The sequence below is a fragment of the Paroedura picta genome, chromosome 4 (genome assembly GCF_049243985.1).
Source record: "Paroedura picta isolate Pp20150507F chromosome 4, Ppicta_v3.0, whole genome shotgun sequence".
Taxonomy (NCBI): Eukaryota; Metazoa; Chordata; class Lepidosauria; order Squamata; family Gekkonidae; genus Paroedura; species Paroedura picta.
The window spans coordinates 97,572,916-97,593,614 of record NC_135372.1 but is presented as its reverse complement, the minus strand read 5'-3'; the positions used below and the strand labels follow the sequence as shown (position 1 = coordinate 97,593,614).

Here is a 20,699-nt window from a genome sequence, read left to right as displayed (position 1 = left end):
CACAAGCGGAAAAAAAAGTACTGACAAAACACTGACTGGAAGACTGATCAGAATGAAACCATTCTCTGCCCTCACTTAATATGTTCCATACACTACAGAAGGAAAAGCATGGAAGATCCTGCCCATGCAAGTTGCAGGAGAATAGTTAAACCAGTATAACTACTGAGAGCATTCATTGTCACTGTCCCATCAGGAAATAGCATAATAAGCTATTTTTTAAATACTTTAAGTTTGGTTATTTAGAATAAAATTATTTCAGATTCACGTCTGTTTTAAAAAGTGTGTGTGTGGGGGGGAAAGCTTCTGGGACTTGTGAACCACTTTTCCAGCCTCCATAAGTTTTTTTTTTTAACATAAGAATAGATTCTGAGAGTTGTTCTGCTCACCACACAAAAACTTCCCTATTCATAACCAACTTGATTGCCAGGAAAAAAAAATTCACAAAAAAATCCAGCTATTCCAGCTCAGAACCTCCCCCTCCCCCTCCTGTAGACTCAAGTGGACCATAAACCTGAATACCTTTGAGTCTACCCATCCTGTCAATCACAACAAATTGTAATTCACAGACACACTTACAGAACTGATTGATCTGCAGAAACCCCAAAGCGGTTTTGCGACACCCGCTCCCCACCCCTCTTCACATCCACAAAACAGATTTAAAAAAAAACTAAATAAAAATCCAGACTAGGTGCCCGCTCTTCTCGCCCATTCCCCCCGTAAGCGAGAGTCTCTCATCTGGTTCTCCTGCACTCAGAGCTCTCCCCCCCCCCCGAACAAAGAGAGCGCCCCGGACTCTTCTCCCGAGCCCCAAGAAGTTCCCCATACTCAGCGCCTTGAATACGCTTTAGAATCCCGGCAGAAAAGTTGCTCCCACCGGAACCTCTCTTTGTCTGGAGCGCTCCTCCGGCATGGGGATCCCCCGCTCTGACGCGTCTCCTCTCCTAAAAGCCACAAAACAATCAAAAATACCACGCGGGGGGGGGGGGAGACGGGGACGACGGCGCTGCCTCCCCCCCCCCCATCACCTGCCTCCTCCCATCCTTGGGAATTCTTTCTGCCTGCAGGGAACGACGCGAGGAGAGCGAGGGCAGCAGCAGTGCACGGAGCCCACTTTCCTCTCTCTCACACCTGTTTTTTTTTTCTTGTTTTAAAAAAGAAAGGATACCTGGGGGGCGGGGGGGGGGGAGAAGCGGCCAGCGCGGACAGTTGAACAAGTTTAAGGGGTTACTCGGCGCAAATATTCTCTGTAACATATTTACCTTCAAAGCAGAAGAGTCCCTTCAATTAAAAACAAATGGAAAAAAGGAAAGAGGAAGGCGTTCTAAAGGTCCTGGCCGCTTACGGAAACGAAACAGCGTTCAAAGTTGGGGAGGGGAGTTCGGGTTTTCAATCCCACCAACCTGTTTTGATCTAGAGCGCCTGGAATCGAGTCTCAACTTTTAACACCCCCCACTTGGAGCATGTGGCTGCTGCTTCGCTGCTGCTGCTGCTGCTGCTGCCGCCGCCGCCGCCTCGTCCAGTTTCTTCCCTTACGGAGCAGAAATGCCTCCAGCTCCCAGGCAGCCCGAGGTCCCCGAAAGTTAAACACCTCGGAGACAAAGAGAGAGAGAGAGAGAGAGAGAGAAGGGGAGGGGGGGAGAGAAGAAGAAGCCGACACAGGCAGAAGGAGAAGAAAGCACTAACACAGTTCAGGCATGAGCATACTTTTCTCTTGCCAAAGGCTTTGAACCGCTTTCTTCTCTCTTAGCGCGCGAGGGGGGGGGGGGTGTCTGCTTCTGCTTCTCCTTCCTTCACCCCCGTCTCCTGTTCCGATTTCCTCAATGGGAGTCTCAAGGGCGGGCGGGCGGGCGGGCGGGCGGGGGAGGGTGGGGAGTCAATCTATTTCTTGGGTCCCTCCTCTCTCGGTCCCATTCAGATGGGGAGATCAGCCTCTAATCACAGGGGTTGTGTCTGTACTGGAGATGTGACTTGAGAGCTAGGAGGGAGGGGTGGGGGAGAGAGCGAGAGCGAGAGAGTTACTTCCAGTTCTACCATAATTCATCTAAAGCAGGTGCAGCACGTTTCCAAAGCCTCCAAGTCCTGAATGGAAGAGAGGAAGCCACGGCGAAAGGAGATAAAAGAGGTGAATGAGAGGGGAAGGGACGCTTTTGAACCAAGGGGAGTTAAATGAGACGAGGTCTCGCTCGTAAGCACTCGGGTGCCTTTAATATCTGGGATCGTGATTTCTGTACACTTTTACGGATTGTAGGAGGAAATCGTAAGGGGGACGTAGTCTACCCTTGCCGCTCTCCGCGTTTTTGTGGGTCAGTGATCCTGAATAGCTATTGTGTTAACTAATGCCAACCAGAGAAGACTGACGAATGGGTGACCTACCTCGCTGGTGTCTCACCCCTCCTCAAACTAAACGGTTTCACGTGTATGCTTTAAAGAGCCTGTGTGTGTTGTGCTGATACACATGACAAGATTGACCACTGTGTCCACATGCAATAGTAAACTTATGTTTGTTGCCCTGTAATGTGTAAAGTGGTCTTTACCAAGTTGTATGAATGAATTACTAAGGGAGTTCTCCTGAAGGAGGCTTAAATCTGTTTTTGCATTTCCCATCTGCAGCAGCTAGAACAGATTTGAAAATGCTTAAAAAAAACTTTATGGAATTAAAAAGCATTCACATGGGCATATGCACAGTGTGTGCAATGTTCAGATGTGTTTAACATTTGCCCTCAAATTAATACATGCTTGGTAGTAAGCACCACCAGTTAGCTTACAATTTACTTCTCATTAAATACAAGGCAAGCTAGGATGCAGGGGGGGGCTGAGATTCTGCTCTTTTAACGTTTCTTATATGTTGTAATATTTCTTATATATTCCCCAGCTTTCAAGTAAATATTTTTAGAATGATGCTTTGGAAAGACTCATGATATAATCCTGATTTATCCTTTATTATTCTTCTAGATTCTTTGTGCAGGACAACAGTATACTTGCATGTCCCCTTTTACCAGTCCCTGAAAAACTCTGATCTAAATCTGTTTAAAGAAATGCAATGATTTCTGCATAAATATTGTATTTCATTTCTATATTTAAAAGTATATTCCACTTTTCTGTTAAATAATAATTAAAACTATTCCCAAAATAACATAAGACTGTAGTCAAAGCAGCCATATCTACTGAAAGCTGAAGTAAATTATCAGTTTTCATTTGGCACCTACAAGATATTAAAATGGGTCAAAACAGATATGTTTGGGACAAATATTCTACAGTCAGGGTGCTGCATCAAAAAAGCTCTACCACAGGTAACTGCCCAACTAACTTTTAGAGATGGGGGAACTCAAAGGAGGGCCTTAGCTTAAGATCTTATAGCAGTGCACATTCTTGCATTATTCTAGCCCAAGGCCATTTAGGCATGGAAAGTAAGACTGTTGCCAATATATGTGCTTATAGGGTACTTGTGTTGTTGTTACACTGGTACAGAACATAGCAGCTTCCTTATCAATGGGGTTTAGTTGGTTTACCCACATGACAGTAATATTACAGCAGCTGCACTGGTTACCTGTTTGCTTCTGGATCCAATTCAAGGTGCTGTTTTTTGTTTGTTTTTATCTTTTGAAAGTTTCTGTGGTCTGGGTTTTACATACTTGAAGGGCCATCTCTCCCCATATGAACACAGATAGACCTCAAAATGATCACAATGACCATTAGCTCTCTCTTTAAGAGACAGGTAAGATTTCTGACTGCCAAGACAAAGAATATTCTCGGTGGTATCCCCATCCTTATGGAATGAGCTGCCATTTTCCTCAGTCATTTCAGATAGCAGTGTAAGGATGCTGGTCAGGTGGACTCTTCTCTGGCTTCATTTTGCAAGGTGCTTAACTGTATTACTGTGTTTAATGTCAGGTTCCAGGTTGTTTTTTAATGCTTGATTTTATTGCTAGCTATTTCAAGCAATCAGAAAAAGCAGTACAGAAATGTACACACTTATAAGGACACAGGTTTTTAAGAATCAATCAAAGCACTAAGAACTGAGATGCAGCTGAAACAAGGGAATTGCTACTAATATGTGTGGTCCTTGTCCCATCCCATCCCACTATGATATATTTACCAAGTCAAGTCCTGTTGAAATCAATAACATTTGCTTCTCAGTGGACATTTAAGATTCAGCTGTAATCCTACAAATTTTTATTTGGCAGTAAACCATGTTGACTGTAAAGCACACTGACTAAATTACAACTAAATAAACATGCATAGCAATGGGTTTCACTGCTGCATCTAAACTTTTTTCCCAAGTAAATGTGCATAGATAGAAGTATAGCAGCATGACTCTAAGAACATTTATTTAAAAAGAATTCCTACTGGTAACAATAAAACTGGACCCTCTAGCTCTCCCCTCTACATCAGTTTTATCTGCATTAAATATCATGAAGAGCTTGATCTACACATTAAGCTTAAAGGGACAAGATGGCTTTCTTCAAGCCTGCTGTCAATCCTAACTTCTAAGGAGGGCTGTTAGGACTTTGCCCCCCAAAATGATACTTATAGAATAGGGGTTATGGCTCAGTAGTAGAGCATTCTACTTTGCTTGCTGAACAGAGATAAAAGAAATAGTTCTTAACTGTGAATATCTGCCTTAGGGGACTCAAAGCAGAAGATGGAGGCACTGCTTTGGTCACTTGCTTATCAACAATCTGTACTAGCTTACTTTTAGCCTTAATGCAGAAAGTCCCATGTTTAATTCCAGGGATCCCCAGTTAAAAGGCTAGCAGGTGATAGGAAAGACAGCCACACACAAAAAATCAGGAGAGTTGCTGCCAGTAGGACTGCTAAACAGCCAAGGGGAAAAAATGTTCTGTTGCTTTAATATAAGCTTAATGTGTGGAAATGGGCAATTGAAGCTTTTTATGGCATCATAAAATGACATCACATAAATAATACCACGTGATAACTGCTGCCGATCAAATTGATATTAAAGAGTCAGCTTGAAAGACCAGTTTAAAGGTTGGCAACTTTAAGCTGCCAGTCATAAAGAAACTGAAGGTCCAATTCAGTATAAATCAGTGTCATATGTGTTCATTTGGTGGAATAATTTGGCAGCATTTATACAAAATTAAATTTAACCAAGTCAGAATGTAAAATTGCATGTAAAATTAATGGGCATTTTTGGCACTATTGATACCTGCTAAGTAACCCCCCCTGCTCCATTAACTCTTACTAGAAACACTAGTAACACTGGATACTACTACTGTTACAATGCTTTTTTAATGAGAGTAATAAAAACACTGAAAATAAGAATGTTTGATGGCCTTTATCTATCTTGTGTCAAAGAATGTAAAAGACACAATTGTCAGCTTTTAAAATGGTCACTCTAGTTCAGCCTTTCTCAACTTTTTTACCATTGAGAAACCTCTGAAACATTTTTCAGGCTTTGAGAAACCCCAGAAGTGGTGTGATCATGCAGAATATGGTTAGGAAGCATAGCTGTGTACATGCCCATCCATGCCCCCCTTCCCTTCCCACCTTCTCCATGCCCATCAATGGCATGGGGGGGGGGGTTAGCATTGACCATGTATGGTCATATCACCCGATAGATGTTTAACAAATTTTAAAAATATATAAAATATATTGATTAACTTCCACCCATTCAGGAAACACTTTCAGGGCTGTCAACCCTGGTTGAGAAAGCCTGCTCTAGTTGTTTCCTTAATACTTGTTTGATCCTCAGCAGTTATGAGGTAAGGTTATTTGCCTCCATGCCACAAAAATCTTTATTTACTTTTCACACATTAACCTTCTATTAAAGGGGTAGGGCAAATCTAGGGAAATTCAAAATGATGTTCTAAGGGAGATCAAAAACATTAATATGCCCTCCCTTCTCCTAAACATCTTATCTTCCTGAGCACTCATGTGATGACCTGACCTTTCAAAAGGCACAGACACAACAAAAACCCTCACAATATGAACATGTATACCAAGAGCAATCCATAGAAGTCCCTAACAGTGCAATTCTAAACCTGGGCCTTCAAAGCCCATAGGTTTTTATGCACTTATGCAGACTTATGCACTTATGCAGTCTAGGACTGCACCGTAAAGCTTATAGTTTGTTTTTACTTTCACTCCCTCTTCATTTCAGGCTTTTTTTTTTTTTACATTCTCCAAAGTTTCAACTTGGCTGCAAATAGGGTTGGGAAAAATATGGAAACTTCAGGAGGGGAAAGGAAACTGATTTCTGTTGCCTGGAGATGAGTTCTAATTCTGGGGGATTTTCTGGTCCCACCTGGAGGCTGGCATCCACATACATGCCATTTTTGTGTGTGAATGTTGGCATTCCAGACTGTGCAATTAGTCTATTTTTTAAAAGTAATTCATTATATCTTATCTAGTTCCTTCCAAGGAACTCTGAATGGTACATATCTCCTCCACTACCTCCATTTTAGTACCTCAACCCTGTTAGGCTAAGGCACAGGACAGTAAGTTTTAAAATAAAGAATGTATGCCAAACCTGAAGATACTTTTGCAAATGAAAAGAAACTGGTGAGATTGCTAAACTTTTAGAGGGAAATCTTACAAGTGCTTTTGATGCCCATATTTTTCATTACCTCAAGTAATAACAATAATCAAGATGTATAGTCTCCAGTCATGAGGCACAAATGTGGCTGATTGCCAGTGCAGCCTAATACAGGACAGTTGTAGACACACACACAATATGTTCTAGATCTACCCAAAACATAGAGCTGGAAAGCTTGCTATGCTTTCTCTACAGTGAACAGAGTACACGTTTTGGAGGAAGCAGCTTGAGAAAGACACTATCAAGACCACTAGGAAATCATCGGGACTCTTGTTCCCCTGGGTGGGTGGGGGAGACTCTTTCCCTCACTGAGTTTTTCTGTTATCAAGAATAGGAGATTCACAGATTTTTAGGAACTGTAGGGATATATGTAGGGATATATATATGGAACTGGGATCTATGACTTACAGTACAGTGATGAGAAAAGGTCTATGTGCAGATCAAGTCTATGTGCAAATTATGAAAGGGGTCTGATCTTTCTTGCCAAATCCAGATCTGTCAGTAATGCTTTCACATTACTGCTTTCACAGCTTCAAGGTCAGTGTTCTAGTTTTTAAGAAGGGCCAGTATTTGGATATTAGATTGCACTGATTTCTACTGCCCTCCCCTCCCCCACCCCCCCGCCACCCCAGGACTTGAGAGAGTCCAGAAAAAAGGTGCTGGTGCTCAGTACAAGTGAGTACCCCCACAGGAAATAAAAAAGCCCTACTCAAGGTAATCTATCATAATGTTGTCCAGAACTGTTAGCTACTTATCTGTTCACCTGAGACTAGTAAAAATGTCCAAGAAGCAACCAGGAAACGTAACCTTTACAAAAGTTAATTGTGGTTTTTTTTAAGGCTTCAAATAACTAAACTCAATATGCATACAAGAGGTCCAGAAAACATTTTTGCTGGCTGCTGGTATTTGTGGAGCTGCTGTTGATGATTGCCAGTACCTTCTGCTCCTACAGAACATGGGAGGTTATGCCAGTGCTCCAACATCTGTACAGGTTTCTTGTTGCCTTCACATCTTAAAGACAAAACAGTCTCCGGCAAGAGCTCTGAAATGACTGCTTGATATCAACTTGTCTAGAAATCAGAAGAGAGGGTATAACTCACATTCATCAAACTTTTCAGACCCCAAACTTACCTTTAATCCAACTGGCAACATGCTACCTCTGCTCTGGTTCAGCCTCACTTGGAGTACTGTGTTCAGTTTTGGGCACCCCAGTTGAAGAGGGATGTAGACAAACTGGAACGTGTCCAGAGGAGGGCAAGAAAGATGGTGAAGGGTTTGGAGACCGACATCTGAGGAAAGGTTGGGGGAGCTTGGTCTGTTTAGCCTGGAGAGGAAACGACTGAGAAGGGATTTGATAACCATCTTCAAGTATTTAAAAGGCTGCCATATAAAGGATGGAGCAAAGTTGTTCTCTCTTGCCCTGGAGGGATGGACCAGAACCAGTGGGATGAAATTAATTCAAAAGAAATTCCATCTCCACATCCGGAAGAAGTTCCTGACAGTTAGAGTGGTTTCTCAGTGGAACAGACTTCCTCGGGAGGTGGTGGGTTCTCCATCTTTGGAAATTTTTAAATTGAGGCTGGATAGCCATCTGACATAGAGGCTGATTCTGTGAAGGCTTAAGGGGGTGGCAGGTTACAGTGGATGAGCGATAGGGTTGTGAGTGTCCTGTATAGTGCAGGGGGTTGGACTAGATGACCCATAAGGTCCTGATTCTGTGATTCTAACCCACTCTTGTTATTCTACCTGCTCATTATTCTGTTCCTCTCTCAATGGAGCCTTCTCAGAAGAAAAGAAAATGGCATTGGTGCTTCTTGTCGTGATCCACTTTATGCCAAGATATGACTCTGTTGCTGGCTAACAACCCTCCATTTGCAGACTAGTACTCTAGGACACAAGAAGAATAAGAACAGACTGAAGAGAGGCTTGAGAGTGGGAAGAAGTTCCTTTGGTAACCCTCCCCTACCCACATATACTGCCATGCCCTTATCTGATATGCCATATTGTGTCATTAATGGAACTGAAGGGTCAGGGAGAGAGAAGGACCTTTCCTTCAAGAAACATCGTGAGCAACAATAGGCCTCTTGGACCGTGTTCCATTGTCTTGATAAAAGCAAGGATGAACATATTTTATAATTAAGCAAACATAGGTATGTCAAGGTATAGATATTGAAAATTGCATCTGGCTTGAACAGAGTATTATCCAAATGGGTGTCACTCAAGTGCCAATGTATTGGTAATCCCTGGCCCCAAAGATATTCGTTTCAGCCCTGGCCTCAGCCTGGTGGAATGAGTTGCTGTCTGAGATCAGGGCCTGCAAGACAGCACTCTTCCACCAGGACTATGGTTGAGGACAGGGTGGTGTAATGCCATACAGGTCTCTGTACTCGGTCTCCTTCCTCTGCTGGCACTTATTACAAACTCTGCAGGCCAGACAGAGAATGGGTGGGGGAGGGTTGGGGGCTTTCTTAGCAGCTGACAGTTTTTAATGTTTGTATCTTATGTTGTGTTAACTGTTTTATTGATTGTTTTATCTTACTGTTGTAAACTACCCCGAGACCATTTATGAAAATGGTTGATATGAAAGTTTAATAATAATAATAAATTAATAATATAATCCATCCTTTTTACATGAACAAAGTGTTGTTTTTAAAGCATTTTGATAATTTTCACTAAAAGAAATGAAAGCTTGTTAAGAAATTTAATTGGCATGCTATACAGGCAGTGTACTTCACAAAACATTTGATAAAAATCAGCAAAATTATGCTTGTTGGGGTTTATGTTTTATGTGGCTGTTTCACAATGCTTCTGAGATTCCACTTTTTTCAACAATACTGTCCCATGATAAATAGGCCAGTTTTGAAAACATAGTACTGTTAGAAGCGACGTTAGGCACATTCCAGCTCAAGCTAATTGTAGTCTGGTTTAATTGAACTCTATAGGCATTGCCCCAAAGTTCCCTTTTTGTTCTGTGCACACTTTCCTGTGAGTCTTACTGAACTTAATAAGAATTCTAATGCAGAGGGCAAAGCTGATAGTTGTGATCATCTTATGCTACACTTGTTTCTGGGTCATATTTTGCTGGTCTCCTGTCTTTCCAATCCTTGTTTAATTGCACAATGGGGGGAAAAACTGCTGCTAATGAGCAATGAAGTTGTTTGTACATTTTCAGCCAGAGTTTTGTGAATTGGTCTCTTAATATCTTTCAGTTTTTCTCAGTTTAAGTTGCAACATCAACTTGAACATTGTCATTGTGATTGGGATTACCAATCTCTATTTTGGATTTCTGGTTCCTGTAATAGTTGTTTGGCAATGAGATACAAAAATCTCTCATCAGAGTGGTATACAGATAGGAGAAACTTTCCTTTCCTACTGTTGGGGTATTAAAGACAACAATACTAATCATGACATGTCTATTTATTGATATTCCAATCGAAACCTATTTAAATTATGGATTTAGACTTTGTTGATGCTGCATAGGATTATACCGTAACTGTTCCAAGTAAGTATGCCAGCCTTCAGTTGGGCTGAGGATCGCTGAGAATTACACTTCATCTTCAGATTACAAAGAACAGTTCCCTGGGATAAAATGGATGCTTTGGTGGGTGGACTCTATAGAACTATGCCCCACTGAGGTCCCTTTCCTCCCCAAGCTCTGACCCAAAATCTCTAGGAGTTGCACAACCTGAAGGTGGCAACCCAATCATCTGCCCCCAGTTCTTCAATCCCAGCCCCACTACATTTTATTGCTGTACTCATCTGCTAATACTCACGTTAGTCATATTTTGTAATCAGCTTGCTGACTGACTGAATAGTTCTCATACTTGTAATCCACCTTGAATTCTCATGAGAAAGGTGGACTATACATCCAAATTAAAATACATAAAGCAAGTTCCTGGTCTGTGTGTATGCATGTCATATCAAAAATCAACCATCAACTACCATAATATATTCAGGATTGAAATTAAACATTGAAGTCAAATGTTGAGACCAAATATCACTGGATGTCAAATACATATCTAAACTACTCAGTGCCTTTCCAGAAACCATCAAGAGGAGCCGTGGTTTAGTTGTAGAATATTTACTTGGCATACAGAAGGTTCCATGTTTAATTTCTAGAATCTCCAGTTGAAAGGATCCAGTAGTTGTTGATGTAAAATACTTCTCCGTGAGACCCTGGAGAGCAGCTGCCACTCAGTAGATAATACTGACCTTGATGGACCAATTGTCAGATTCGGTATCAAGCAGTTTCATGTGTTTAATGGCCGGTAAATATTCAACATTAACATTCACAGTTTTGAGGAGATTCTCTGGAAACCAATTACAATATATGCTACTCAGAGTATCCCTGTCTAGAGGAACTGAATGGCCTACTTTAATTCCTTCATTTCTAGTGTTTTTTCTTGATGAAGGAAATCTTAACACTAGTGCCTCTCTCCCCCCACCACCACATGTACAGCATTTTATCTTGATGCATATTTGAAAAAATATGAGAACTTTGGGGGAAAGTACATGTTACAGAGACCCTCCTGGCTTCCCCACCCCGCAAAGGTTAAAGTAAATTGTGTGCAGCCCTTAGTTCTGGTAGCTGGAGCCTTCTTTCTTCCTTAACCCAATATGTCCCCAATATGGTCCTCATGGACAGCCACGGACAGTTTTCCTGTTCCCCATCAAGTATTCTTAAAAAGGGGTGAGGAGCTATGTGGGGTTATAGACCAGTATACCTTCTGATTGGCCTCTGGAGATAAGATTGACTGTACAGATATTTAAAAGTTGTTTCAGCAACAGCTGCTACCACAGCACAAAGATCTTCACTACATTAGAAGAAGAAGAAGAGTTGGTTCTTATATGCCGCTTTTCTCTACCCGAAGGAGGCTCAAAGCGGCTTACAGTTGCCTTCCCATTCCTCTCCCCACAACAGACATCCTGTGGGGTGGGTGAGGCTGAGAGAGCCCTGATATCACTGCTCGGTCAGAACAGTTTTATCAGTGCCATGGCGAGCCCAAGGTCACCCAGCTGGTTGCATGTGGGGGAGCGCAGAATCGAACCTGGCATGCCAGATTAGAAGTCCGCACTCCTAACCACTACACCAAACTGGCTCTCTTATTATTATTGTGTAGGTATGCAAGGAAGTATTTTTAAATAATGTATTCATTTTTTTAATTCTGCTAAACAGAGCTTCTGCCTGAAATACTGAAGATTTACTATTATATAACCTCATCCTCTGACATTTAATGGTTAGCTCTGCTTCCTGCAGCAGCCATTTTGTAGGTGTGCCCACCACCCTGGGTCAGAATCCCAAGTGCCTCAGGTTCAAAAAGGTTTGGGACTCCTGATACAAATAATTAGCTTACCCTAGCCACTCCCACCCTGAATCACACCCCCCCCCCACACACACACACAAATTTCCAATACACATGAGAGGCCAGGAGCCTGTGTCACAGGCTCTACAACTCCTAAGCATATGCCCTTCTTGTCAAAGCATGCACTGGATCTAAACCTACACATTTGTAAAGCCCAATCTATATTTATTTGCTCCCACCACTTACTTTGATGGCTGTGTCCCTTCAGATAAAGAGAGACTCTTTGAAGCCTCCATAGAGAAGAAATCTTGTCCCAATTCAAATGTATTAACATCAGGTATTAAGCACAGCATGATCAGCATATTAGAAGATATCCATAAATGGGAAAAAAGTTAAAGCAGATCAGAAGCAACAAAGAAATATGAGAAGTGAGTGATATTGTATAAGAAAATGCTGGACTATCATTATGGCCTTTATTGTATTCCACGAAGGTGAAAGTGACTCATACCTTTCCAGATGTGTGTTCCTTCCTGGCATGAAGAACTTGGCACCATATGTCTTTGCAAGATGACTTTAGCCAGGGATAAAATGGCCAGGTGGGTTGCCAGGGCTTTATCCCTTGGCTACTGAATTCCAGTTGCACAAGCCAGTGGAATGATGTGATCCATTTACCGTAAGTGATGAGAAACCTTCTGGCTCTGCCTTTAGAAACAACATAGTCTGCTCAGCAGTGGGTTAAAAGCCAACCCACTAGTCTTAGTCAACAAGAGACTGCATCATGTTTTCCCAAACAAATATTCACAAGGGAATGTGGTCCTCCCCACTAGCTCTAAATGCAGGAAAGGAATGAAGAGAGTCACATGAGGAGCATTCATCTTTAATTCCCAGAAAATTGAGATGCATATGCAGGAAGGCAGTTAAAAGGATGGGAAAGCAGTGTGCATAAATAATACTTGTAAATGGTTCCAAAACTGCTAAGCACTAACAACTTTTAGTTTGGCTGCTCTCAGTACTTGTAGTTTTCTAGAGTCCAGAGCAAGGGAGTGCTTTAAAATTATTCTTCTGTTTTTAAGAACTTCGTCACTCAATTTATGGGGAAATAAATGTTCAGTTGTTAAAATACTAATTGCAGAGCACTCACATATCTTTCCTCAAGGATATGTATCATATTTGCTCAACACTGGGGCGTCATGTAGCCTGTGTCATGTTCACATTTCTCAGCCCTGAATGCACTATATATTGTATCTGAAAGTAGATCCCTGCTTTATTTTATATATATATATTTATTTATACTTGTATGTATGTATGTATTTATAATACTTGTATACTTATTTATTTATGTATTTATAATACTTGTATGTATGTATTTACTTATTAACCGGCACTCCTGGACCCTGCCGGCTTGTGGCAGTTTACAATAAAATCCATAAAAACAAATCAGTGGTTAGAGCAGTGGTTTCCAACCTTTTTGGTAAAGTGACCCACAAGTCCAATTTTGTTGGTATGACCCACAAGCCCACTTTTGTTGGTATGTTGACGCAGTCAGGGCTGGCCCAAGGGTTTTTGCCCTAGGCAAACCATGACATTGAACCTTTTAGTTCAGCATTCCATTTTCTACAGTGGCTAACCAGATGCTTTTGAGAAACCAACAAACATTACCTAAAGAGCATAGCTGCTCCCGCTATGAACCCCAAGCAAGCAGTATTTTGTCAATACGCAGCCCTTGCATATGGAAGTTTAATTCCAGCCATCGACCATCCTCTCCTTCTCTATTACTCCTGCTAATCCCACCTAAAATGACAAGAAACTCACTCTAGTAACCACCAAGACAGATTTTACTTGATCAACAATATATGAAGTAAAGAAAAATATCAATGTATGGCATGGAAGATACTGTTTCCAATATCAGATCTTGTTTTGCAAAATACAAAAGAGAGCAATGTAAAATGGATGGGTGGGCAGGTCCATGAGGGAGGGCAGGCCCATGACTCACTTTCAGAAGCTTGGCAACCACTTTGGGATCCCAACTGCCATGGAGAGCTTATCCATTCCCACTGCTGATGCTGCAAGGAATGTGGTTGCAATAATATTACAGGCACATACTAGACAGTGCTTGTACTATCACTGAAAATGAATAATACAATTTGCCTTATTCCTGACCCATTTTGATCACTTTATTCTAATTGGTTTTTAATGCTCTCCAGGGCTTGAATAATCATCCAGTACTCATTTGGAACAAATCTTGCAAAAGCAACAATGCTGCTGCTGTCCCTTGCTCTTCCTTGGCATCTCAGGATGTTTCGTTTTCTTGCTGGTGGTGTATAATACCAGGATGATTGAAACGGGGTAGGTGAGGGAAGCAGTAGCAAAGCCACCTCCCTTATACAGCAAAATTATTTCTCCAGTCTCAATTTGGCAAGGTAGATACTCCCCACCATCATCAAGGATGAGCTATCGCATTGCTGGTGCTGGATCAGTGCTAGTATTACTGTTGAGTTAAGGATAAATCCTGGGTTTCTGGATTGTTTGTTTTTAATTGGCTAGAAAAGTATTCATTTTCTTGATTCTTTGCTGCTAACCACTTTTTTCCAAATAGTTTTTAGCAAGGCTCTGAGTTGTCCCCGTTTTGGATGGGGGGGGGGGGGCAGAACAGGAATGCTGCCTTCTTCACCAGTTCTGATCCACTTCCAGCTTTGATATTCCCCCCTCTCCAGCCCTTTCACCTGGGAATCTTCAATTCCAGATGGGGCTTAGTCAGCAGGGAGTCTGCATCACGTCTCTGAAACCTCAGACCAAAAGGAGAAAAGCTGGAGGCTTGGAGGCTGTGTTTGAGCACGAGAGAACAATGTAATTCCAGACCAATGAACAGCTGACCTGTGCGTATTGCTTGCTTCGTGCCAGGTGGAAAAAGACCAAGGCTGTAGTACCACCCGCCCAGAGCCATGAACACTTTACCACTCACTCCTTTAGACACAGCAGGTCTGGGTTTCATTTTTCATTTATCTGCTTTTCAAATAATGTTACTCATACAGATCAGGCTGTCTGTACACACACTCATGGTGCTTGTCTGCATTGTTTCCTTAGCTTTAGATTCTTCTCTCCTTACTCCTTCAGAGTCAGCTGTGAGTAATCCTTTTGAAATCGATGGAGCAATGCACAGACTAAATAATGCTGTGTAAGAATATTCTTCACTCTGAGGTTTTCAGTTTCTCCTGTTCTTTTTGTTTGCCCTCTTTGGGCCAAGTCTCCATTTAATCTGCTTCGGGGCAAATCCTCAGTCAGTGAAAAGCAGCATCAGGCCACTGATTTCATCTGCACCAGAAAACTGTCTGATCTGTTGTCTTCCATTAGTTTGCTTTAATAATTGCCAAGGCATGTGGGGAAGCAGAGACTTTGTTTTCTTTTTGTTTCTCCTTCTTGGCTTATTGTTTTACCAGCTTCTTCACTAGGGCTACTTCCATACATCACTCAATATTCCACTGAAATTGTTCAATAGCCTGTTTGGAGTAGTGGTTAGGAGTGTGGACTTCTCATCTGGCATGCCGGGTTCGATTCTGCACTCCCCCACATGCAGCCAGCTGGGTGACCTTGGTCTCGCCACGGTGCTGATAAAACTGTTCTGACTGAGCAATAATATCAGGGCTCTCTCAGCCTCACCTACCTCATGGGGTGTCTGTTGTGGGGAGAGGAAAGGGTAGACAACTGTAAGCCGCTTTGAGCCTCCTTTGGGTAGAGAAAAGAGTCATATAAGAACCAACTCTTCTTCTTTCTTCTTCCTTCTTCTTCTTCCTCCTCCTCCTCCTTCTCCTTCTTCCTCCTCATTCTTCTCCCTCTCCCTCTCCCTCCTCTCCCTCCTCCTCCTTCTTCGATAGCATTCATTCTCTAGTGGATTTTTCTTTGTGGGCAAGGCAATCCAGTTGCAAATGATTGCTATAGCATAATGTGTCCAACGGGGCATAGATGCAACATTTGTTTCCTCTTTTCCTTCAATTTATTTTTCATCTCTGTACTACCATTGGTGTTTTCATCAAGTTTCTCCTGTTTTGTTTGTTTGTTCTGCTGGTTTCATAATCTCAGAAAGCACTCAAGGGCTGGGTAGAATAAAGTGACTATCTTTAACCATATCACTACCAATGCATAGCAGATGAGGGAGTTCTGTTTCTCTATACCAGAACAAAATCATTCCCAAACAAAACACACCAGTTGTCCATTCCATTTGCTTTCACTTCTCTGTTTCTGCCCACTCCCAGGGGACAAAGTGATGTCTGCTTTTTTTAGAAGAAGATCATACTCTAGAATGTTAAACCTCAGCAGTTATTATGCATAGAGGGGCAATAGAGAGAGAAAAAAATCTGTGTGTCATACAGGGTTGGAGTCCCTGAAGGTCACCTGGCAAGGTCTGGTGTGTGAATTACCATGCCTGTAATGCTGGGGCACAATCTTCTGTTTTAAGTGCATGCTTAGGAGGACTTTACAGAAAAAAAAACATTTGGGACACAGCCCATTTCTTTCTCAATGCAAAACTACAGCAGATCAATGAATATTTTAACAAAGAAATATTTCATTAAAAGGGTTGATTGCTTAATGAACTGTCTCTGTGAGCCATCAAATGCAGTGGTTTCCCCCCACTCCCTTTAATGAAAGCAAAGATTCATATCACGAAGAATGGGCTTATCAAATTACCGTAATAGCTTGAGTAGAACATGCACTCTTCAAGATCATTTTGTGAAATAAACAGGGTACAAGGAAAGGCTCACATGGCAGAATGATGGGCAGTTACTTTTACCTGTATAGAATGTCCCCAGTGGAAAATTCAGACAGGTTCATATCAACATCACAGAGTGAGTAACATCTATGCTTGTATAGGACTTGGAACTGCTGGACTGACTACTTTAGAATGTATCATGAATTGATTTATTAAGAAAACCTAGTACAGTCGCATGGAACATGAGAGATTTCAGGATACAGAGTTATTTTTCAAGACCTAGGTCAGGTAAGCAGGGATTTGTGGATGTGTCCCTGTATTATATGTGATCAAACTTGTTAGAAAAATCATTTATGCTCAGCATGGTCAGCGGCAAAAGGAAATGTGGTTGCCAAAGGATCCGCTGGCTTGACACGATCAAAGCCGATACAGGGATGACCATGAACCAACTAAAAGAAGCAGTCATTGACAGAAACGTATGGCGAAAACTTTCCTATAGAATCGCCGAGGGTCAGACACGACTGAACGGATAACATCATCATCCCTGTATTATCGTTTTCCAAACAGGTCATCTGGTTTTTTAGCTAACAAGAATTTACAAGTATTCTCTCATGACTGGCTTTTCATGGCAAAGAGGTAAATAATAATAAAGCCATTATTAATAGTAATTAATACCCTTTTTTTTCCAGGCCAGTTGACAACCCTACACATGCCCCTCTTTTCTCTGAAAGATTGGAAATTGCATTGATTATTAGAGGTGCAGTCCATTAAATGGAAGGCAGCACGGTACAGCCTGATCTTGTGAAATCTCAAAAGTGAAGCAGGATCTATACTTGGAAGGCAGACTACCAAGACTTTGCAGTGGAAGGCAATGGCAAACACCTCTGCCTCTCACTTGCCTCAAAAGTTCTTTGCTGGGGTTGCCATTAGTCAGCTGTGTGACTTAATGGCACATATGTATGTAATCCACTAAACACAGCTGCTTTGCAATCATGATTCATTTCAATAAGAACTGAGCATGGAAGCTTCATGCAACCTTCATTGAACTGAATACAGAGGTCTTGGTGGTGGCAGGAACAGCAGAAATGGCATTAGGTGGATTCAGAAACGATTTTATAAATCTGATATAATAGTTTCCCTGAATGACATTGTAAGCTGGAACCTACCACTCTGGCAGTATAAGGTATGAGCACAGGAAACACAATTATTTAGTTGTATAAAATCAAGTTTTCATGTAAATCTTAATTTTGAAAAACCCACTAATCTCAGCCTTTAGCAATTACTCTTAGTTCTCATGCTGACCTGAAAAAATGTCTTCAGAGAGCAGCTTTTAACGTATTCAGACCCAAACTACAAAGGTATTTCATGAAATCTCAAATATGTGCCCTGACTGGTAGGACACACAAGTTATTAATGATCAGGAAATGAATGATAACCTGACAAGAAACAACCAATTCTTCATCAATTAGAACGAGGCCTTCTTTTTGTAACATTAAAGTTGATGATCAGTGATTACTTTTGCTTGATATCAATTCATTAAAATTTATTGGAAGAGAACCTTAACATTATATAACAAAGAAAAGCAAGACTGAAGGCCCAAGAAGGGCTGGTGTTAGAGTCTGATGAAGGCAGAATTCCTGAGGGCAGTTCCAAATTTTGCAGGCCACAGTGCAAGCCAAGCTGACCCAGCTCTTTTTGTCTTATACTGAGGTTACAGAAAATCCCACAGAGTGCTAATGCTTAGATGGAAATAGAAACAATCAACTCAGAGCTCATTAAAATTACTCTGCAAAGAAGAGCCACTTGACTAAAAAGTCTGCTTTGTAAAAATCAAGGAATTTTTCCTTGTCTCGTTCAAAGAATTATGGAAAATCCCTGGTGTGATTTGTTGTAACCAACAATTGCAATTCGGGCTAACTTTCAAATCCTCCTATGCTTCTCTAAGTAAGAAAGAGGGTTAGGATGTATAGTGGTTAAGAGCGGCAGCCTCTAATCTGGAGATTCGGGTTTGATTTCCTATTCCTCCACATGCAGCCAGCCGGGTGATCTTGGACCAGTCACAGTTCTCTCTCTCTCAGAGGTCTCTTAGCCCTGCCTACATGACAAGATGCCTGTTGTGGGGAGAGGAAGGGCAGACAATTGTAAGCTGTTTTGAGACTCCTTTGGGTAGGGAAAAGCAGAATATAAAAAACAACTCTTCTTATAGGAACATGAGCTAACATTTAAACGGGGATATTGGTCCTCCACCTAGCTCAGTAAAAAATACCCTGTATGGGGGCAACTTTCTTAGCTGCTGCTGCCTGAGATCATTTTAGCCAGCAATGCCAGGTACTAAACTAAGAATTTTGTGCATTTAAAGCATATGTGGCTACTAAATTATAGACCATTTGCTCCTGGCTTCTACAAAACACCAATAGAAGCATGCAAGCTCCACTAGGGAAGGCAGGTGTGTGACTGTCAAAGCCAGTGCATTTGAATAACTTCAACAGAGGGTGATGGTTACTAGACTGTACCAAGAAATACCAGTATTGCGTTGCAGAGGAAGGCAATGGCTAAATACCTCTGAAAACCTCTTCCTTTGGAAACCCTACAGTTGCCATAAGTCAGGGCTTTTCTGCACATCTTAATTTTACCATCATACCTACCTGGTGAAGACGCCAAATTCTCGGTGCTCTGCATGACGTTGCCAACCTCCTGCATCTGGCCAGCAAACTGCTTACTATATCTGCCATTTTAAAGTGCGAGTTGATGAATCCCAAAAAGTGGATTCACCAACCTAAAAATTGCTATCCCCCAGCGGACAACCAGCAGGCCACCAGCCAAAGAAATGTATGGAGTCGAAGAAGCGCTACCTCTGCCTCCAATGTCCCGCCCTTGCACCCACATCCCTCTCCCTTCTTACAGGGGACGGGAAGTGCTTTTTAAATTGGAGAACAGCCTGGAGCAACAAATGGGTGCACAAGCATGCAAGCAATGCCAGAAATAAAAGTATTTTTTCCAAAGTGGTGACACAAAGCATGCCTCATTAAAGTCCCCCTCCCCCAAAATCAGGGACTAGATTATTTTTTTTTAAGTATCTAAAGACTTGTGACTCCATAAGGGGTGGCATTCAAAAAGCACTATGTATCTATGCATAGGCATTTAAATGGAGAAGTATTGATTTTTAAAAAATTAGCAGGCATCGCAGGACATTTAAAACATGGAAAAAGGCTGTCTGGCTTGATTGACAGAAGAGAGTCACATATAAGACACGTTGCTCTCTTCCGCCATTTCCAGCAGCAGTTGTAGAGGGTGAGAAGCACGAAAAGGTGGCAGACAAGAGCAAGACAGCAAAAAGGTGAGGAGGGGCTGAGAGGCACGATAATATTTAGCGCTACGCCATTCAGCTGTTTGTAACACTATTTTTACCGATGTGCGGAAATGCCCTCAGTTGTGACGTGACAGCAAAAAAAAAAAAAATCAGTCCTTTGATTTAGCAACATAGGATGGGAACACTGCAAGTCTGTCAATCTATTGTATAACTGCAGCGGAACCAAACTCCTCCTTGTTCAGTGGGAAGTGCTGTAAGAGTGTTGTGAGATCCAATGCATTGGTTAGTACAGAGATGTCAAAACTCATTTGTTACGTGGGCTGGATCTGAAATAAATGTCACTTTGTCAGGCCATAAAAGGTAATGCCAGATACTGGAGGTATAAAATGTATAAAGGACGCAGGCAACCCAATGAATTATATTCTTACATAAAACACAAACATGCTTAAAACATTGAACCTCTTACAGGATTACCTACATGCCTCCAGCTACCATCCTAAACATACCAAATGATCCATTTTATACATCCAGGCTCTCTACCACATCTGCTCCAATTCTACGGACAGAGTCTCACCAGAGGGATCTACAACAAACATTTTTGGACCTTAAATATCCACCTAATGAAGTCAAGAAACAGATTAACGAACCAGAATGATACCAAGGTTCATTCTGCACATATTGGATAATTGCATTTTCAATGTGCTTTTGCACCTGGGTTTTCCTGTGCATACAAAAACTTATACTTTTAATAACACTTTGTTGGTCTTAAAGATACCACTGCTTTAGTTTTCCTTTATTTAACATTCCTTGATAACTGAGACCTCT

General features: G+C 41.7%; 1 protein-coding gene and 1 long non-coding RNA gene across 22 annotated transcripts in view; one reads left to right on the top strand and one right to left on the bottom strand.

Moving 5' to 3' along the window:
• The window catches only part of FOXP4 (forkhead box P4), a 155,012-nt gene extending 153,138 nt beyond the window's left edge, over positions 1 to 1,874 (bottom strand). For 9 of the 19 annotated variants that reach the window (XM_077334466.1, XM_077334477.1, XM_077334476.1 and 6 more), the window contains exon 1: positions 1,401 to 1,698. The gene's annotated coding sequence lies outside the window, so the exon portion shown is untranslated. The other 10 variants (XM_077334478.1, XM_077334482.1, XM_077334483.1 and 7 more) reach the window with 6 other exon arrangements.
• The window catches only part of LOC143835957 (uncharacterized), a 38,904-nt gene continuing 20,079 nt past the window's right edge, over positions 1,875 to 20,699 (top strand). Inside the window, exon 1 of one of the 3 annotated variants that reach the window (XR_013230425.1) lies at positions 1,875 to 2,122. This is a non-coding gene — a long non-coding RNA (uncharacterized LOC143835957). The remainder of the gene's footprint in view (positions 2,123 to 20,699) is intronic. The other 2 variants (XR_013230424.1, XR_013230426.1) reach the window with 2 other exon arrangements.